Source organism: Lissotriton helveticus, chromosome 2_1 (genome assembly GCF_964261635.1).
Source record: "Lissotriton helveticus chromosome 2_1, aLisHel1.1, whole genome shotgun sequence".
NCBI lineage: Eukaryota > Metazoa > Chordata > Amphibia > Caudata > Salamandridae > Lissotriton > Lissotriton helveticus.
Genome location: NC_136059.1, coordinates 1,588,839,750 through 1,588,860,810, shown reverse-complemented (window position 1 = coordinate 1,588,860,810; position 21,061 = coordinate 1,588,839,750). Strand labels below are relative to the sequence as shown.

The 21,061-nt window shown below is 43.3% G+C and overlaps 1 protein-coding gene across 3 annotated transcripts in view; it reads right to left on the bottom strand.

The window, feature by feature from the left end:
• SLC49A3 (solute carrier family 49 member 3) overlaps positions 1–21,061 on the bottom strand; it is a 484,926-nt gene that overhangs the window by 13,474 nt on the left and 450,391 nt on the right. The gene's annotated exons all lie outside the window — the stretch shown is intronic.

Sequence of the window (21,061 nt, the reverse complement as noted above, 5' to 3'; positions counted from 1 at the left end):
TGCACAGCAGTAAAACCATTGTCAAAATACTTTCAGAGGAAAAATAGCTGAAATCACAGCACCTGCAAACGCTGTCAAAAGTCTATATTCACCAATGGTAAAAGCACTAGGGCAATTAATTACATTTTGTGGTAGCTTCTCAAGCTATGGTCTTAGGGGGCATATTTATAAGAGGGTTGCATCACGTTTGCCACATGGTACATGCATGACGCAAACCTCTAAGTCAGATTTTTGAAGCCATGTGAAGCCACTTTGTGTGGATCCAAAAATACGGAGTAATGCAACGCAGCGCACATCATTGTGTTGCGTTACTCTGCTCTGGGGAGCTGTTCCATGGGCATTGCATGGGAGTTCCCACACAACTCCCATGGTTTTTGACACATCCCAGATTTACAAGACCTTGTAAACCTGGGAATGCACTGAAAAGACACACCTCCCCAGGAGAGGTGAAACAAGGAGAAATATCTTTATTTCTCCTCATTACTTCCTCTTACTGTGTGTGCTGCATTCTGCAATTGACCGGAGAGCAGAGATTCTGCTGGTTGATGCTGGTTTACCCTTTAGAGCTGCACCTGCTTGCAACTGCTCAGATTCGGCGCAGGGGTGCAAAGGGCTGTGGTCGGAGGCCATGGAAGTTATCGACTGGTGGCAGGGCAGGGCACGAGGTGAACTGCACGGCAAGCTACATTCCGCAGAGTCATGACCGGAGGAACCTGTGACAAGGAGCCGAGGAACCGCAAATGGCTAAAGAAGAGCTCCCGTGCACCACCATGGCAGATTATAAGCAGGAGGCTAAACTCTTACAACATAAGCTACAAGATAGGGGATACCCCACGAGGCACATTCGTAACTCCTACAAACGAGCTATGAACAACCCGAGGGAAGCACTGCTAGAAGTGCAGCCTAAAGAGACAGAGGAACTGATTACCTGTGTAACCTGCTTTACAAAAAATTCTGCTTTTATAAAAAAAAGACCATAAACAAACATTGGGGGATCATCAATACTTGTGGGTTGAATATTCCACGCCCAAGGTTCGCTTTCAAACGGACATCGAATTTGAAAGACGCACTCATCCACACAAGGCTGAGAAAGCAGACTAGCATCTCCCAAAATACACTGTGGGGGCTACCACCCGTAGTGGGCCACTATCCTTGCGGGGGGTGTTCTGTTTGTCCACAGACTAGTCACTGTAAGGACATCCAACTGACTGAGACGTTCATCTGGCACCTGAAAAAACACACAAACTGCAACACATCAAGGTGTATTTATTTGCTTACATGCCCCTGTGGAAAACACTACATTGGGATGACAATGAGGCACGTGAAACTCAGGATCACAGAACATAAGAGCAAATATTAGATGCTTAAAAACACACATTAGACTGTATGACCATTACACCCAGCATGGACACACAGCAGAGAGTGTCCGTTGGACGATTCTGGAAGCCCACCAGAACATTACTCCCCAAGCGCTGTTCAGAATAGATCAGAGATGGGTTCATCGTCTGAGGTTGGACACAGCAGGTCTAAATGATTCAGTCCCATGGGCAACCCTAGTCCGATAGTGCATAAGGGCACCCTTTTGATTAGTTTATGGTTGCCGTATTGGATCACACTGCCATAGGTGACCTATAGTGAGTCTCTCTGTAACAGCAAACACATTGGTATAGAACCACTGCTACAGACGACTTATGATCCTGAGGCACCCCAGCTATTATCACTGAGCCGATTGGGGACCACACTTACAGTACCAACACTCTCACGGTTATATATCCGCCTTACTATGCTTCAGTATTCCACTCTAGTACTCAAGAGGACATCCTACTAATTATTCCTATGAGCATTCACACATGGCATTATATAATGAGCCCCATAAATTGCTCAGCTGATCCCTGGGCCCCCGCATCTGACTTACTAACAATCACCCACTGTGTTGGTACATGTCCGATACTCGAGGGCTGAGGTTGAGGGTCTCATTCACTTTACGCAGGTCTGCCCGCTACAGAAGCTATGCCCAAGATGGCCGCCAAACTACACGGTTGGATCCTGGGCAGTGCGCGGTATAGCTCAAATTCTCTGTGACCTCCACTGCGCATGCGCTCCCTCGGTGTCGGCCAGCCCCCATGACGAGGCGGGGAGGAAGCGAGCTGGTTTAAATACACTACCTGACCTTGACGATCCACCCAGCCGCTTCCAGTCCTGACCCGACGAGGAGCAGAACCCATATGATGAAGCATGACACCTAGCTTGCTAGGTGTGTGAGGGTTTTAGTTCCAAAAAGGGAATTCCCCCTTTTTTCTGCCATTGATTCCACGCTAGCACCACAACACTTTTTATCCTTCCCGGGGAACTTTGTACCCTCCTTTTTGTTTTAAAGAAGAGCTCCCGGCAGGGTGCCCTGTGATATTACGGCAGCCGCATTGCTGCTCCCTTGTCTTCAGCCCATGTAACCACCCCCTCTACTCAGAAGTACAGGAAAGTTCACGGGAGTACTGCACAGTGCCGCATCCCGCCACCTAATTGAGGCTTGAATGAGGAAGGACTGCAAGCCGCCAAGTAGGTGCTGCAGTGTTTCTGTAGTAGAGCGGAGAGTGAGGCCGTGTGAGGCCGCGAGAGAGAGGCCGAAGAGTGAGTCAGCCTGGCGTGGAGCTAGCACCCCCAGTAGGCCTGTTTGGCAAGCCGGTTTGGAGCCACAGGAGAGTGGTGTAGTAGTGATGACCAGTTGCCATCTAAATCCTGGGATGCCTGGAAGCAAGTAAGGATTTTTGGTGCAACTTTTATAGTATTTACAGAATTTGTATAACTTTTGCAGCAGCCAGGATCTGTGTACTGAAATGCCATAATTAAGCTTTGCTCTGCCTCAGACCCCACCCTCCACCAACCGCTACAGCGCCCAGCTCCTCTGGGAAGCCAGGGGGGTTAGTGTGTACGGCGGAGTGGTAATCTAGTGTAGGGGACAAAGAGTGCAGGGCAACTACTGATTGGCGCCCAGAAAAAGAGGGAGGACGCTGGAATTCAATTTAGTGGTCAACTAAGTATATTGGCCAGTGGAGGCGGCAGAAGCATTAAGGCAGAGGGGGAGGCAAGTCTTTTTGTTCAATGCCAGGTTCCTGCTTAAAATCAGAAGGACTACCTTAAGCAGTAGGAGTCCTGCAAAGGGAAATGCAGTTGAAAACAAAGGCACGTGGGGGCCACAATCTAAAGTGGGGGCAGAAAGACTCCTTGCTAAAAAAGCGCACCCATAAAGTGGACCTTCATAGCACATCTGGGGGGAGTATTACTATTGACCCCCCCCCCCAGAAGAAAATGTGACTGCTAGAATGTTAAAGGACAGACATCTGATAGGGGTCCCGGCATACCCCACGTTAGAAGTGGGTGGAACATACTTGGGGCAAACCATAAATTAATTTGTGGGAAATATTTCAAAAGGAAACCCGATGCACGTAAGCACCCTTTATTGCTGGCAAGCCTTCAAGGGGACAACTGGAAAGATGGCAAGAAGAACTTAATGAGTGACTTTATTATTTTGAAACACTACCAGACTTGGATCAAGCTGTGGGGGATGGAGTGGGTAAAAATGTCAGGGGTGATGTTTCTGCCTGTCCCAAGGTTATTGTCAGCACCATGTCTTTCCCCCTTTGGAATCCATAGTAACACAGAGGAGAGTGAGGCCCCGCAACAAGCAGTGACTAGGCAAGGGAGGGAGGGAGCGGGGAGAATGAATCATTAGAAGAGGCAAGAAGGGGTATCCCTCGGCAATGTACTATACCCCCTGAAATGTCACAGTCCTCCCTGGCCCTAGATATGACCGCAACCTCAGCATCGTCATTATTAGAAGTGATGTTTCTAATGCATTGGACACTTCAGGCAATATAAGAAGCCCTAGTCGAGATTAACTGACAGGGGAAATTTCATAAAACTCAACTACAGAGGATCACAGAGGAGCGAAAACAAATTAATAATTGCAAGACAACCCTAGTACGACCAGTGACAGAAAAAAGACATCAGGAGGTATATGCAACAGTTGACATTGATGAGACAACTCACACACAGACTGTAAGTTCCCCTTTGGTAAGTATACTGTTGATAATAAAGAGATGACAGCACTGGGGGCCAAAGAGGTATGTACCTCATTCTAAGATAATAGGGAAAATACAGAAGACACTGAATAAGAAAGGGGGCATAAAACAAGGCTGGAGGAAAGGGCAGTGTGTGACCCCAGAGCTAGCGAGCCAACAGAAGAATGGAATGGGAAGCAAAAAGAGCATGAGTGGTACTTTGAGTAGAAATGTAGTAATAAGTCAAGAGGAGATTAAGGTATTGTCGGAAAGTATGCAACCCCGTAGAACTGTAGAAGAGAGAAGAAAAGAAATAGTTGGATTCAAAAAAGAGGGAAGTAGGGTGAAGGGGGAGTTGACTCGAATAAGTAAAAGGGGCGATTCCACCTTAGATCATCTTGAGAAAAGTAAATGCTTAAAGTCAGCCAGAACTTCAGGAAGAGTGAAGAAAAGTATAATAGGAGAGACAGTGTATGGTTATTTATGGAACCGTGGTGAAGAAGAATAGGGAAGAAACACCAGAGGAAGCTAAAGTACCTGAACCGCTCACACCTTCTAGAAGTACTGGCTAAATATCCTAGCCTGGGCGAGATTACAACCCGCGATATAAGGTAAATAGCTTGTGCAACAAACTTGGAAGGAAAAGAGGTGACAGAGGTCCTTTTTTATCCAGAATGTGTCAAACAAATGGTGGTGAGAGCCGAGGAAGAATTATAAAAGGAGGGTATGAGATTGGAAAAAGTTGGTGAACTGGAAATGGAGAGGAGTGGTCCTAGGAGCCTTGGGGCTCTCACCCACCAGGCTGGATTATGCCCTGATCAAATACAATATGGCTTATCAGGGGATCAGCAGAGAAGAACATTTATGGATAGAAGCAAGGGTGGTCTACAAGTAGCTATAGTAAATGCTGTAAAAGGACCAATGTTGAGGAATTGATTCAAACCTCTATCTTATTCAATAGCAAGTTGTGAAGATAATACATTAGGAGGGATGAGTGATCTGGATTAGGAAGCAGAGTGCTTGTAGAACCAGCATTTATTGATTTGGAACACAGGGGGATACAGGAGACAGTTAACTCAAGATACCTTTAAAGAGATGTCGGGAAGATATGAAATAATGTGCTTTTAAGCAACTTGGCTGTGCGAAGTACCTGATCCAGTAGATGGATTTTTAATGCTTACTAAATGCATAGCGTATAGGCCCAGGATCCCCTTCAGGGGAATGGTTCACTTTAGTATCGACTAAAATAGCCAATAAAGCAACTAGGCTAAAAGTTAAAAGTCGTTGGCTATTGGCTAGTTAGATAGAACTCTATAGTGGCCCCTGGGCAAGAAGACAAATAATTGTGGCTAATATATACATCCAGCCAGCAGGGTACATAATAGATTATGAAGCGCAGTTGGAATATTAGAAAAGGAATTGGAGTTAATCTGCTCAGCAAATGCAACACAGTTGGTAATGATTTTAGCGGATTTTAATCATAAATTAGATCCCTCTTTTAGTGAGAAAATTCTTTAAAGAATTATTAGCCTTGGTACAGGTCCCCCTGGCTAGATTCCCCTAGTTCAGGTGGTACTGTATGAGATGAAACCCTAGTAAAGCTCTTAGGATCTATAGGGCTGTTCTGTGTCATTGGGCGAGTAGATGCCAACCACACAGCAACAAAGACTTTTAACTTAGGTAATAAGAGCTGTGCAATTGACTATGCCTTCATAAATACTTGCCACTTTTCAGAAGTAGCGGGTTAGAAGTGCTGCAAATTGAAGGTAGTGAACACTGGCCTCAAAAGGTAATACTTAGGAAGGAGCAAGGGGTGCAAAGAAACAAAGTGGCCCCATTGCAGATTGAGTATCCCTGACATATAACTACCTGGATAACTGAGGATAGTCTGAAATTGCTTTGTGTGCTGATGGTCAAATATACGTCTTTTGATAAAGCAGAGGAGTTGAATAATATCCTAATATTGTATGGCCAGGTGATTGAGGAAGTGGTAAATTGTTTGAGGTTGAAATTAAAATCAGGCCCTGTGACTAAGGAACGTGTTCATGATAAGGAGCTTAAAATTGAGGGTACGGAAATGGGAAAGGCTGCTTTTTCAGAAAAGGCATGATAAGGTAACAGTGGAGAGCCTCCGCTCGGCAAAACTTGAGTATAAAAACAAATTGAAGGAAAGGAAATCCGAGTATATGAAAAATTGTCAAATTATGCTTGAATTGATAGGCACAATTAACATTAGGAAATTTTGGCAACTGGTGCGGGAGGGGAATGTACATGGGGAAATTAGGTGTTTAGCGGGAGAAGTGGATTGGATTAATCACTTGAACAATCTGTATAAATGTAATAAGGTAGATGAGAACCTAGAAAATATGATTAAGGTTGGTGTAGAAAAAGCGTTGCACTTCACCTTCCAGAAGATAAATAAAATCATCAAATCCCTAAAGCTAACCAAAGCTGCAGGCCAAGACATCCTACCGGCAATTATATTGACACTAAGGGCCCGATTATGATGGCGGTTTTCCCGCATCCTCCGGGCCGGCGAAAGCCACCGCCAGCCCGGAGGATGCGGGAAAACCGCTGCAGACTGAAAAAGACCCCCCGCCAGATTAGGATGGCTGGGGGATCGTTTTTCAGTCCGCAGATTTTCCGCCGCGGTCGCCTTCCGACCGCGGTGGAAAGCAATAACATGGCTGGCGGTGTCTATCAGACACCGCCAGCCATATTATGATGGAGTAGGAAGTATGCTTTTCCACGGCGGCTTTTCCGCCGTGGAAAAGCATACGAACCTTCACTTCGGGGACCCGTTGCGGGCCCCCTGGGTGAAGGGGGGTTGGGGGGTGCACATGGGGGGTACCTAGGGTACCCCCCTGCATTTGTATACAGAAATCGGCAGGCACCGCACAGTGCCTGCCGCTTTCTGCATGCAAATGCAATCTATGCATTTTTACCATTGCGGCGGATGCAGCTTGAAGCCGCACCCGCCGCAATGGTAAATAAAGAGGATGTGACCACCAGGGTGGCGGTCACATCCTAATTGCACAGGAGGGAACTCCGCACGCCATGTGGAGGTTCCCTCCTACTCTATGGTGGCGGACGGACTCAGGTCCGTCCGCCATCATAATCGGCCCCATAATGTGGATCGGTGGGCAAGTCACTTTAATGACATTTTTCAAAAAGTCTTGACATCTGGGCACTTTCCCAAAAGCTGGAAAGGGGCAATATTCAGGCCAATATATAAAAAGAATGATGCTACACAGTCCAAGTCTAATTAGCCTGTTGGATGTGGGGGAGAAAATATTCTCAAAAATACTCTTAGGCGTAATGAAGGCCTGGGTAGAACAAAACAACCTAATTCCGATACAGCAAGGTGGTTTTAAAGAGGGCCACTCAACAATAGACCATTGGCTTAGTCTAAGGGCAATGGCAAAAAATGCAAGTGAGCAGCGGGGCAGATTATTTTGCTGCTTTGTTGATTTCAGGGCCGCCTTTGATTTGATAGATCATAAGTTTCTGTGGGATATGCAAGGGCGGCTTGGCATCAACAAGGCGTTACTCTCACTAATCCAGGAAGGGCATTGGGAGAATTGGGCACGGCTAATCTTTGATACCCATAGGAGCCTTTCAAAGAAAGTACAGATAACGAATGGTCTACGACAGGACTGCTTCCTTGCCCCCTACTGTTCTCATTATTCCTGTCCGACTTACCAAATATGTTACATAAAGCTGCTGGTCTATACCCTAAGATGGGCGGGACCCATATCCCTTGTCTACTATATGCCGATGATTTGGTGATAGTGGACATGACAGAATTGGGTCTGCAACAGAAATTGGACATTTTCCAAAATGATTGTTTAAAGAAATGTCTTACAGTTAATTTGGACAAGACTAAAATAATGCTTCTGGGGAAAGGAAAGGTTTTTTTTAATAGGCATCTGGAAGAGGTCAAAGTTGAGGTGGTGGACAAATATAAATATTTTGGTATGGATATTGATACCAAATTAAATTAGAGGGGCCACACAGGATCATTAAAATCAACTGCACTATCTTCAGTATGGGACCTGAAACAGTTCAAGCGAAAATATGGAGGGCCGTCTTTACGCCGCATTTTGTTGACCTTTAACGCAATAGTCCATCCACAGTAAGAGGTGGATGTATTAGCCTTAGGCAGTAAAGTGGGTTGGAATTTTGAGGAGGGTAAATGTGTGAAACAGCTCCTTGCACTTCCACCATCAACCATAATCTAGGCTGAAAGGGCAGAATGCCAAATTTTAGACACATGCTTGCTAAAATCTGTGTCAAACTATCACTAGCGTGAGAACAGTGGAAGTTAGGGCAGCAGATCGTTAAGCAGGAGCTATGTGCTATTATAAGTAAATGTGCTAAAGAGGAGGATTTGTTCAATTTGGGGGACAAACTGTCCACCCAGCTCTTGGTAAATAGCTGGATCAATGATAATACGTTCCCTTATATCGAGTCCCTGGCAAGTCCCAAGCTTAGGAAGGCCATTTTGAAATGTAGGGTTGGACTTAATCCATGCAATGCAGATATGAAGATAAAATCTGCAATGAGAAATGATCAGGGCTAATGCACATGAGGGCTGAAAGTAAAATGCAGCGGCCCACATATTTTATTGGATTGTTTGTGGTTCCTACAAGTATGGAAGGAGTTCTTAAAACCTCTTTTTATTGTTTATAAGATTATTTATAGGGATCAAGCCCGCAGCCTGTTGATAGATATGAGATTTTTAAATGCTGTATGTGCAATAGGAAGATTTTTAATTGCAGTACAGGAGTCATTAAAAGAGCTGCTAATATAACTTGAAAGGGCCCAGGAGGTTGGAATGAGATTGTTTATTACTCGATGTTTCTTTGATGTAAGTTCTGATAAGGCGCCGTACTTTTACTTTACTGTGTTAACCAATTTTAACATGCTTTTAGCATTTTTATGTGTTATTTTACAAAACCCTAATATATTGACCGCCCTTCTTACCTGTATGGAGTTCTCACTCTCCGGTCCGCCATGGGAGATCCATATTGAGTGGAGAGAGTGCCCCCTTCATTCTCTTGAGAGTTCGGGTGACGGCCGACATCATAAGGGTGGTGGTGACAGTCTAGCTTCTTTTTTTTTTAGCATTTCCGGGGGGGTAGCATACTTAATCATGGAGAATCAAACACACAGCGGACGTAAGTTCTGATAAGGCGCCTTATTTTTACTTTACTGTGTTAACCAATTTTAACCTGCTTTTAGCATCATTTTTATGTGTTATTTTACAAAATCCTGATATATTGACCGCCCTTCTTACCGCCACAGAGTTCCCACTCTCCAGTCCACCACAGGTGATCCCGATTGAGCGGAGAGAGTGCCTCCTTCAGTCCCTTGAGAGTTCCGGGACGGCAGCCATCGTTAGGGTGGTGGTGACGGTCTAGCTTTTTTTTTTTTAGCATTTCAGCATTTCCGGGTGGGGAGCATACTTAATCATGGGGAATCAAACATGCGGCGGGCGCTCCGCTGGCGTGCCTAAGGCAAGCCCATCTGCGCCCATCCGCGCTAAGACCACACTGAGCGCCAGGGATGCTGCCCAATTTTTTATTCACCCAAGGGAACGCGAGTTATATTCTGGTAAGGATCTACACAAATTAAATACCCTTGATGCAAACGGGTCCAAGGATTGTATTTGCTTAGATCTTAGTATGTTAGCTGCAAAGATTGCAGAAAAATGCCCAAACTGTGGCTTCCACTTCCAGACAGCACTGACACCCCATATCTCTCTCCCTTCCAATGTGCAAACAACGCCTAAAGTCATAAGCACAATTCAGTGTGCTCTCATTAACTCTCGGTCTTTACCTAAACATAGGCTAGACATTGCTGAGTTGATTTAGGCTCAGCAATTAGACATACTTTTTATCACTGAAACCTGGGTTGATAAGACAGCAGGACCTGATTTCTAACCAGGCTGTCACCCAGGGTTTCATGGTATTTAGACACAATAGAATTGGGGGAAAAAGGAGGTGGAATTGCGCTGGTCTATCTCGACTCCATTAAAGCATCCTTTGAGCCCATACCAAGCCCAGATTGCCAAGCCTTCTCCTTCAACCTAAAAATAACCAATTGCTTTCCCTTCAAAGGGGTCTTACTCTATTGCCCACCAGGAATCAAAACTTGATTTTTAAACACAATTAAATCCCTGCTTGAAACCTATGCCTTAGAGAACTCAATCCATCTTCTGGGCGATTTTAATTTTCATCTCGAAGATGGCTTGGACTCAAACATCGTTGCACTAACTGATCTTATGACTATGGCAGGGTTAAACCAAATAGTTACAGGCCCTACACACCAAGCTGATCATACCCTTGATGATATATTTACTAATAACAAATTAATCATGATCAAGGAAATTCTGCCTGTAATATGGATAGATCACTCAGCTGTTATTTTTGAGTTGCATGATCCTCTCACGGACAAGATCACCGGCCCAAAGCAACTTACTAGGACATACCATAGTTGACAACAGGTCGACAGCAAAATGCTTAATGATTAATTGTCTAAAACTCAAAATAAACTTCTGGATGACATGGAAGTAGCTTCACTTCAATTCAACAATTGGCTCTCACAAACAGCTGTTAAGATAGCCCTTGTTAAAAAAGCCTCAGACAAAAGACACTCACCCACGGCTCCTTGATTCTCCGAAACACTCGAAGTCCAGAAACAGGAGTGTAGGTGACAGGAAAGGCGCTGGGGAATTAATTATAATGTCCACAAACTCACCATTTATAAGCTCCTATTGGCTGAATATAAAAACCTGATAATGACAGAGAAGCGCTCCTATTTCTCTAAACAAATTGAGGAGGCAAGAAATTCTACTAGGGAACTCTTTCAAGTAGTCTCCAAATTGTCTGTACCATTAGTAACAAATACCACGGAGCCTTCACAAGAGTTCTGCAACTCCTTAGCGCAACACTTTCTGAAGAAAGTGGAACAAATATACAATATATTTGGTACCACTACTCACACTGATAAAAGCATCATAGCCAATGATGGCTCTTCTGCTGACACAAATGTCTCTGAATTTAAATCAATAACCAACGAGAAGATTACCACTCTTATTCAGCAGGCTAAATCAGGCTGCCCCTATGACCCTCTCCCCCCCACACTGTGTTTAAGCAAGCTCCTGAGATGCTGGTCTCACTACTATTTTTAACTCCATGTTTGCTCAGGGTGTATTTCCTACTATCTGGAAAAAAGGCTTCTTTTTAGCCATTACTGAAAAAAACAATCTTGATCCCATGGAACCGAATAAATACAGACTGATTTCACGTCTTTATCTCCCTGCAAAATTGGTAGAAAAAATTATGAATGAACAGTTAACTCACTACCTGCATTCCAACAACTATCTGAACGAAACACAGTTTGGTTTCAGGGCAGAACATAGTACGGAATCAGCCCTGGTAAAAAGCCAAAGACTAAATCAGAACAGTCCTGGATGTAGGAGGAGCTGCTGCTCTGATTTTGTCGGCGACCTTCGACACAGTCGATCACAATCTCTTACTAAAGCGTCTTGATTCCATTGGCATTTCCGACAAAGTACTCACACTGGTGTCTTCCTTTCTGTCCAGTAGAATACAGTCGGTATTCCTGGGCAGTTATGAGTCTCCCCACTTTGTCCTCCCGTGCGGAGTCCCACAGAGCTCATTCCTGAGCCCCACTCTTTTTAATATTTATGTTTCCGAGTTGGCAACACTTATTATATCCTTCGGACTGGCTTTAAAGTCTTATGCAGATGATACACAAATTGTCTTGTTTGTGTCAAAAAATACTTTACCACTGATGCAAAATTTTAAGGCCTGCATGAGGGCTGTCAGCTCCTGGATGAGCTCTCACTGCCTTAGATTGAATTCAGGTAAAACTGAAGTAGTCCTCTTTGGCAATTTTTTTGCCAAACTGGTCACAGAGTTGGTGGCCTGTTGAATTAGGGACGGCACCAGTTTCAGCCGCCAAGGCAAAGATCCTTGGCGTGATCATTGACAGTAAACTGAACTTTGAGGCACAAGTTAATGCCGTTTCCTCATCGAGTTTCTTTTTGCTTAAAATAATGGAAAAAATACTACCTTTTATTCCCGTAGACAGCAGGAAAATGGTGATCACCACATTGATTCTCACTAAATTAGACTATTGTAATGGTCTCTATCTTGAAGTGTCTGAGAAACAACTTAATAAGTTGCAAATAATCCAGAATGCGGCCGCCAGGCTTCTGCTGGGAATTCCTAAGTATCAATCAGTTGAGAAACACCTGCAAAAGCTGCACTGGCTCCCAGTTAAGAGCTGCATCATGTTTAAGGTCCTCTGCACTACCTACAAAGCACTCCACGATTCTGGTCCAAAGTCACTAAAACACCTATTATATTGGTATGTCCCTAAAAGACACCTGCGCTCAGAAGGAGCTAAATTGCTAGTAACTCAGAGATTTTTTAGAGCCAGTTGGGGTGGAAGAAGCTTTAGAGTGGCAGCCCTTAAACTTTGGAATGAACTTCCTTTCTCCATTAGAACACCTCCAACCTTGTTTGCTTTTAGGAAGGCCCTGAAAACTTCGTTGTTCAATAAATAGTGACCTGTGCCTTACATGAACTTGCTTCTCCAGACCTCAGCGCCAAGACACCTCTGGGTATTTGTGCGTTTAATAAATATATTAACATAACATAACATGTACTTGTATGTATGCAAAAATATGTATTTTATTTCTATCTAATCGTTTTCATATTAATCATGATTTTAGAATATATGTATGGATGTTTTATAATAATGTTTACAGACTATGGCCTAAATAATCAAGTACCAGTTACTCCCTTAGAATTTGGAGAGACTTAAGGGTCTAGGTAAAGGTTAGCGCTGTTCTGCATTTATTGCACCTTTTTGCACCAGTGATGTATTGTTGCACTACTCGTATATTAACTGTATGTTCTTACCGGTTTTTACTGCACTTTTTGCTCATCTTATTGAGGCACAATCTGTACTGCATGCATTTTAACTGCATGTTTTTACTGTGTCGTTGTCTTTTATGGCTATGTATCTGAATAAAGTATACTGAACTGCACACAAAAAATCCCGAACTGCATATTCCTCTTTCTATGTGTGCTGCAGAATGTGGACAGGATATTTTCACACCATACTCTAAATCAGGCCGTTAGTTTTACACTTAATTAGGGACACAACATAGATGTTTCCACAATTCAAGGATACTTATTAACCTATAAAATACATTAGTAAAAGAATGACTTATTTACCTCAGAGCTGCCTCAAAAGACTTTAGATCATTCTAGCTGAATAGATAGATAGATACTGATAGAGAAGAGGACATTAACAGAATAAATAGTGCATGGTCAGTCATGTTAGGAATTAGAAAAAATCATGTCAACATGCGTCCTTCCATTTGTGTTGGGCCCGCAACTCACTGATCCACTGAGGCAAAAACAGTCCTTCAAGATCAGATGCTGTTAGTCAATTGAGTAAGAGGCTTCTCCTTTCATTCCTCATTTCTGAGACCACACTTCCCTTTGCAGCACGTTTCCCCATGTCAGTATTCATTCCTATGCTTTAAACTTCATTACCAGTGGACAGGCCTCCCACCCCTCCTCCATAATTAATAATCTGATAGGCCCCACATTCAACAAGTTACCCACTGAGGAGAAAGCCTCTGCTCAGTACAAGAAGGGCACTAATCCTTTTGTCCCTCAGCAGAACTCAGAGCAGCTTCTTGGGGAGAGAATGCCACACTCAGCACCTCCACTTTCCATCTCCTTCAGGCCAAGTTATGGAAAACAACTATAGACAATGCAGCATCAGCAGTTGCACAGAGACCTACGTTTGTGGGACATCATTCTTTCTACTGCCTTAACGATTTCACTTGTAGCAAATCTCAGAACCTGGGAAAAACGCACAAAAGACAGGTACACAGGAGGTACTGTACGGTTACAACTACTTACCAATACTCTTATTAGTCAAAGTCTTTTACTTATTTCTCCAGTCATTACTCTACGAGGAGTATCCATCTCCGCTAGTAGATCTGACATAGGCCCATCGTTCTTTCTAAAACTTCCCAAGGTTTTGACACACCTTACAATTTAAGGCACCTCCTCCCCGCAGGAAAGTCTATCATAAGTAAGCTTCTTCACAACTTGACAAATAAATTGCGTCCCCAACACCTAATGACTAGAGCAAGGCAGAAAGTGCTCAGAGTAATGAAATTACCAGTATATGTAATATTACCTCCTCATCCACTTCCTCGCTCCAGTTATTACACTGTGAGGTATACGAAGCTCTGTAACATTACAGTATTTTATACCACCCAGGGAAATTGATGACAACATTTACGGTTACATATAAGCATGTACTGCTGATGACAGTACTTTGAACCGAAGTCCACCGAACTCGTGTCATCGCAATGAATTTTGTAATATTTCATAAATGTTCAAGGAACTCCTCATGTAGGTGCCCTGCATGTCTCCAAAATAGAAGCCGCATGAACTTCTACCCAAGAAGCAGGCATGCTTTTGGTTGGTTTAGCTTGAACCCTCCAAGGACAAGGCAAACCTTCCTTGTTCTGCGATTGCAGGCACAATTGCTGAAGAAATTCACCTGCTTAAAGAACTTATCAAGGGCTTTAAACCCCTTCTAGCTGGCCCAAAATAAACAGACAATGCATCAACCTTCCTGAAACAGACTTTCTCCTAATATATGAAAACAGCCCTTATAACATCTAGAGAACGAAGAGCATCTTCCTCTGGAGAAGAAAGGTTTGGTAAAAAAAAGCAAGCATTTCCTGATGTAAATGAAACTGGATATAAACCTTCAGAATAAAGGAGGACCAAACTTCAATACCAATCTGCCAGAAAAGAATCTCAGATAGGGACTTATGCAGGATGGAACACCCAAATCTCTCCTCTGGTTGTCATCAAATGTTTTGGGAATCAGCAGAAAAGGTGGAAAGGTGAACAGTAGTACATGGGGCCTTTAGCATGACAAGGCATACAGTGCCCATGCTCCTTCCACCCTGTTCCTTAACACAAACTTGTGACAAAATTGAAAAAATAGATTGTGAAAATAGATCTATTTTCGGATACAAATGTTTTGGAAGTGTGAAGTTTGGAAACAAAATCCTGAAATAATGGAAACATTCAGCTGAGTCTGTCTGCTACCATATTCTCAAATCCAATGAAGTATGTGGATGTCAGGGAACAGAGATTATTCTCGACTCAGCTGAAGATTATCTCTGCCACTGCTACAAGATAGCTGGACCTGCCCCCCCCCCCCCCCACCATCTGTTCAGCTAAGATTTGTTTATTAAATTGTACGTTTTTTTTCACCACTGATGCTTTCTGAAGGATAGAGAGGACTTTAGGCGTGCCAGTCTGACAGTTTTCTGTTCTTTCCAACTCAGGGAATTCATCTTTGATTGTGTAGACAATCTACCGTGAATTTCCATTCTTTCACTGATAGAGTCTGCAGGGTTATTCTCATCCCTTAATGAATCCGATCTAACCACCAATTTAGTTCTTCCCTGATGCTCTGATTTAGGAGTATGAAGGCCAACACTGAGGGTTTCCAAGAGGTCAGGTAATATTGAACTAACACCCCTAGCTGATATCTTGCCCACAACTACTGCAACTGTTGCTGCTATGTCTCCCTAGACTTGCAGCCAGTGCAGCCAGTCTCTGGCCCTCGGCACATCTATGATCATATGTTTGAGAATCTTCAAAGTCCTAGTTTTTCAAAGGATAACTATACTTCTGATTGTCTGAAGCCTTGCGCCAAACAATTTCAAATCTTGACCTGGGCCTAGACTGGACTTTCCCAATTGATTAGAAATCCATACCTCTGAATCATTACCATCACCCTCTGAAGAGACGATTTTGTAAGCTCTTTTGATGATGCATGGATCAAACAATCATTCAGACATGGGTGCAGATAAATCCCTTGATTTTGTAGTAATTCCATTAAAGGAAACAGAACATTTGTGAATACCCTTGGGACTGACTTCAACCCAAATGCCAGAACCTGAAACAGAAAATGCTGATTCATCACTGAGTAGTGTGAAAACCTTTGATGTTTACTGCGTACTGGAATGTGCAGGTAGATGTCTTGAAAATTCGGCTTCGCCATGAACTCTTACATTTGTACTAATGGGATGATATTTTGAACGAAGTCCATCTTGAAATTAATAGTTTCAACCCATTTGTTCAAATCCAACACTGGACTGTACCCTCCTGATGATTTTTCCACCAGCGAAAGAATAAAATTAATTCCTTTACTCCGATTCTTCTTTTGCAACTGGGATGATCGCTTTCTACAGATCTTTTATACATCTCAACAGAGCATCTGACTTGTATTGGTCCCTGGAATAGGAGTAGGGATGAAAACCAGATTTACAGGCTTGGATGCTAATTTGGTCACATAACTGGTTTGCTATGTTCAGCAACCAATCATCTGGATATGCTCTCCTACTGGAAACTCTAGAAACACTGCTCCACAGAAGTCAGGAGTGCTAAGCTTTCGAATTTGTTGACTCCTGATTTGAAAGATCATTTCTAACTGAGTGGTGTGGTTCATAGCATTTCTTCTTCTTTGGCTGTTTGTCAGCCTTCTTTTCCCACAGAACTTGAAACATTTGATAAATACCTTTCAGACCAATTCCTTGAAAGCCTTTGTAACCACAGCATCCGAGTGGTCACCAAGCAACTTTATTCCTGAAAATGGAATCTTCTACAATGCTATCTATCTCTGCTTTCCAATATCTCAGCCAATTTGTCATCTTTTCAACACTGCACCAGCAGCCACTAAAGGTGAGGTTGTTAGTCCACCGCATATTATATTAGAAAGGAATCTTGCCTTTTGTACCATGTTCACCAGGATACCAGACAGAACAATCCTCTCCTTCCTGCATGACTCATGAAAGATCATCAAACTCATTCACTAGGCATTGAACAGTGTCACCAGCATCTGCTCTTAGGGCAAAGGTCATTGCTGCATACATCTTCTTCATTCATCTTTTTATGAACCTCATGCAAGGGAGTTGAACCTTCTGGACTCACCAATGTCTTGCCTGCAGGAGTTGCCAATATTGAGTCAACTTTAACAGCATGGGCCAGCACAGATCCTAAATCTGCCCATAAATACATTTTCTGTATGCATCCTGGAACTGCAAGATGATTCCAATGTAATCTTCCGTACCCTAATGATTAATGAGCACACCTTTTCTTGTAAAAGTAGGGCCAGATTGTTTTCCATATTGAAAGAACAAACTTGAAGATTCATCATCTGTGACCTCAGGTCAAGGACAACCCAGAACGTCCCTCAGGTGTGTCATATTCTGCTGCATTTCTTTCCTTCTCGTTTATTTCCCCTTTGATGAAGGATCAGCTTTCGGAGAGGATGATCTAGATGAAAAATAATCATCCCTTGTATGAATTTTATACCTTCTCCTTTTGGCCTTCTCTGCCTCAAACGCCTTTTTTACTTTTTCAAATCTTTCATAATGTGCTGTATTTTAACCTTCTTGCACAGATCTACTGGAAGAGACTGCCGATCATGTAAATCTATTTTTACCTCTCTCATTCCCTTTATGACAAGTGACCTCTTCTCTATGCTTTCTTTTCTCTGCTCTTTTCCTCTCCATCTTTCCCCCATCAAAACTCAAAATTCCAGGGAAGAACTTCTACACACTTTAATATATCATGTGACCAAACTGTATCATTCCATTGGCTTACTTTTATACCAATCCCCATTTCCAAAAGGCAAAAGTATCCCATCTACAACCTGCTAACAAAAATTATTTTACATTTTTATCAAATGCCTTCATCGTCATTCTATTCTTCTTTTTATATACTTAGGTTGCTCTCAAACTCCAAAACTTGCAGAGAAAAACAAGCTGGCGCAAATGTATTCTTAGCACCTTGCAAGCAAGTCAGCTATCTACCTTTAGGCTTGTTAAGGATATGATCAAAACTTCTTGCGAATACAGTAACAGAAAGTGCAAACAATAATTCTTAATTTAAAAAAAGCAATAGATTTATAAAGGTTCTCTAGTGACATAAGGGACTACATAGACATCAATCAGGAAGATACTAAAAAGGATTTCTGGTGGTGAGGAGGGACCTTTTGTAGTAAAGTATATCTAAACCTTGGGGAGAATTTTAGAAAGAAACGTAGGACTATAGTGGGTCTGTCAGAAAAGTTGGATACTTCTCATCAGTCCAGTGCTGGAATTGGAAATAATTTGTAATAATGTGGCGGATGAAAGGGGGTGACCCACATTGGGCAAAGCTTGAAAAACTGAGTTTGACAGTCAACATATACATATAAACAAAAAATCTTCTGCACATAAAGTGGCAACATGGACATGTGTAATAGGAAATTTGTTCTAGATTACTTAATTGGTCACAAAAACGCTACATTTTAAAGTATCTTACAGGGTTAAGACACCTGCCGCAGAGATCATGTGCCCAGCAATTTTGAGGGGATTATATTAGAAGTATGATAACTTGTGGTTAACACAGTTGTGGGAGAGTTCTCTATTTTGTCCAGTCTTAGTTTTGACTCATAACGTAGCATAAAGGGTTAATGTGTCTGCTGCAAAGCACATTGTGTGACATGTAGATCCCAGATGAGTATTTTATTTAGCTAGATAAGTAGACTACTGCTGTAGATACCGAGGTCATATTATGACTATAGGTTCGTAGGTTGCAATACTTCTAATACAGCATAGTGATCTATTTACAGGCATCAAGGAGCTGAGTGCAAACAAAGTCATGGGTTTGGATGCCTATTGTTTTGTTTCTCAATCTATTATTATTCAAGATCACTAAGAAGGGTTCCTTCTTGAAGCATTAAAGTCATGTTAGTACAGACAACCACAATCACTACATTACATGTTATATCCTGACTTTCTGTTTCTCTCAACCATTCACTCTTAAAATATAATGTCTACAAGTATGGATGATATGCGATTCCTACACCTTATTACGCTCTTTGTCTTATTAAAGATTTCCTGTAGATTGATTTACACACTTGTTTCATTTATTGTGTCTCTGTGTGTGAAATAAAGTGCTCTGACACCCTACACTGGGATGCGCAGTGCTATAAAAGAATTAAATGTAAAATAAATTAGTAGGTGCCATTTAAATTCTTATTGTATTTACCAATACACAAAGAAAGTCGTTCATTCTTGCAGTACAAGCACATTACATTCATAGTCTTACATTACTCTTGCAGTAATAGTTTCTGTCAGAAATGGGGTCTCCAGTTGGCAAAGGTTGGCACCCTGTCCAAGTAGGTACCCTCATTCTAGTCAGGGTAAGGGAGTCACACAGCTAAGATAACAGGTGCTCACCCTCTTTGTTGCTTGGCATGAGAAGTCAGGCTTATCTCAGAGGCAATGTGAAAAGTATTTGTACATATACAGTAACACAAACAAAACGCTACAAAATGAGTCCACATCAGTTTGAGAAAATAACCAATATGTATCTGAATAAAACAAGATCAAAACAACAACAAAAACAACAAACATAAGCAAATATATCACTTTTTAAAGGTTAAGCAAATGTAGTCCATAGGAATGTATGGATGTGTCACTTTTAGCACAAAGTACCTTGGATAGTTAAAATTCAAAGACGGTGCGAAGCGCAGGGGAGGCGAGGCGTCAGAAAAGCAAAGCGGTGCATTGGTTTCTTACTCCCAGGGGAGGATACCAATATTTGTCCTGCCTTTTAAATACACTCCACACGGTCCATCAGGCTGTGTTGGGCCTACCTTATGGATGGCTTACATGTAGTAAAAGGGAAGGGTAGGGCCTGGCGAGTAGGTGCACTTGCCAGGTCGACATGGGAGTTTAAATCTGTACACAAAGACGCTGCAGTGGTAGGTCTGAGACATGTTTGCAGGGCTACTCATGTGAGTGGCACAATCAGTGCTGCAGGCCCACTAGAAACATTTGATTTACAGGCCCTGGGCACACCTGGTCCATTTTACTAGGTACTTACTAGTAAATCAAATATGCCAATCATAGATAAACCAATCACCAATACAATTTACACAGAGAGTACTTGCACTTTAGCACTAGTCAGCAGTAGTAAAGTGCCCAGAGTCCTAAATCCAGCAAAAACAGGTCAGAATAAATAGGAGGAAGAAGGCAAAATGTTTGGGGATAACCCTGCAAAAAGGGCCAAGTCCAACAGTTTCTCTAAAGCGGTGGTACTCAAAGTACGGCCCGCGGGCCACTTACGGCCCACCAAACCTTTCTTTGCGGCCCCATGGAAAACAACATCAGTCACAGACTTGGCGCCATTACTGCTGTTGCGATTCCTCGGGGACCGCCTTTGCTGAGAAAAGGTCAAAGGGGCATGGGCAGACAATCAGGGGCTCATTAGCATGGTGGGCGGACTTTGTCCGCCCGCAATAGCCCCGGGAAACGGGACCGCCCGCAATGCATGTGGCGGTCTCGCACCAACAATTAGGATGCGCCCGCCAGACTGGCGGGCACATCCCTCATTTGTAACATTGCGGCAGGCGATGCTGAAAGCACCGCCCTCCGCAATGCCACAACTACAAGTTGTGCGTTTAAATACACAACGTGACAGGCACCGCGTTGTGCCTGCCACGTTGTACATTGAAAAGCAGGGGGGGTACCATAGGTACCCCCCATGTGCACCCCCACCCCCTAGAATCCCTGGGGGCCCACTACGGCCCCCAATGTTGAAGACCGCATGCCTTTCTGTGGGCACCGCCACCATGTTCCTGGGCTTTTCCGCCCAGTAGGCAATCAGGCAGATTGCCTACGGGCGGAAAACCGGCGGACGGTCCGGACCGGCGGACGGTCCACCCCGCCTTCGTAATGTGGCGGGGGGAAAGTCATGCAGGTGGTGGATTTTGGCGGGTGGATCGCCACCGCCATATGGGGGGTGGCGATCGGCCCGCTATCCTAATGACCCCTTTAACGTCTCCATGCTCACCTGCGGCCC